Here is a 1,225-nt window from a genome sequence, read left to right as displayed (position 1 = left end):
ATAGTACTTATTCTATCGAACTCTTATGCCGAACTGTTAAGTTACATGGACGTAAACATACCAAAACCGGTTGTCAAGTAGTGGTGGGGATACAAATACAAAGAAACATACACACACTCACACATATAACACACACACGCACACACACACGCACACACACACACACACACACACACACACACACACACACACACACACACACACACACACACACACACACACACACAACGATTGGCTTCTTTCAGTTTCCGTCTACCATATCCACTCACAAGGCTTTGGTCGGTCAGGGTTGAAGTAGACGACACTTGCCCAAGGTGCCATGCTGTGGGACTGAATTCGGAACCATGTGTTTGGGAAGCGAGCTTGTTACTACACAGTGACGCCTGCGCCTAGAAGAAATATGGAACGCTTCACGAATATGCGTGTCATCCTTGAGCAGCAGCTATACCAATCTTCTCTGCATCATTCCAATTTTAGTATATATATTACTTTGGCAATACATATACTAATAAATAAGTAAAAATAGCATCAGCACAGAAGCTTGCCATAGAGTTGTAATACAACACTATGTTATTTCCATAAAAAAATGTAACATAGCACTAACTTATTTTGAAAATCGAAACCGCTGTTTGAATAATTTATAAACATTGAAAAAGTGACTGAAGAGGCGGCGAAAAAGTTTTCGGAAAAGAAAGACTGTAGAGAAACAAGTGAGGTGTTGATAGGTTATAGTAATATGGCTCTTCTAAGACGAGGAGCTGGCAGAATCGTTAATTGTTACCACGTCCCCGAACTTGCTGGCCTTGTGCTAAAATTTGAAACCAATAATATGGCTCATCTAGGCAGCGAGCAGGTAAAATCGTTAAGCACGCCAAGTAATATGCTTCGCGGAATTTCGTACATTCCTACGTTCTCAGTTCGAATTCTGCCGTGGTCGACTTTATCTTTCATTCTTTCTGGGCCGATATAATAAGATGTAGTTGTGTACTGGGGTCGATGTAATCGATTAAACTCTCTCCTCTGAACTTGCTGGGCTTGTGCCAAAATTTAAAATCAATAATATGTCGCTTTCGAACTGAAAGAAACTTAAAGTCCTAGTCAAACAGAAAGTTATATCATATTGTGTGTGTGAATTTGTATGTTTGTGTGTGTTTCAGTTTGAGTATATATAATTATACACACGTATGCTTATATATAAATATGTTTATATAGATGCTTGTAACTA

General features: G+C 39.1%; 1 non-coding gene across 1 annotated transcript; it reads right to left on the bottom strand.

Moving 5' to 3' along the window:
* Positions 1-394: 394 nt before the first annotated feature.
* On the bottom strand, positions 395-500 carry LOC128247943 (U6 spliceosomal RNA). Its single transcript, XR_008264282.1, has one exon. It is a non-coding gene; the product is annotated as a U6 spliceosomal RNA (small nuclear RNA).
* Between the last annotated feature and the right edge of the window lie 725 nt (positions 501-1,225).

The sequence above is a fragment of the Octopus bimaculoides genome, chromosome 5 (assembly GCF_046866305.1).
Source record: "Octopus bimaculoides isolate indiv1 chromosome 5, ASM4686630v1, whole genome shotgun sequence".
Lineage (NCBI taxonomy): Eukaryota > Metazoa > Mollusca > Cephalopoda > Octopoda > Octopodidae > Octopus > Octopus bimaculoides.
The sequence above is the reverse complement of the archived record's forward strand: the minus strand, read 5'-3'. Positions and strand labels throughout refer to the sequence as shown.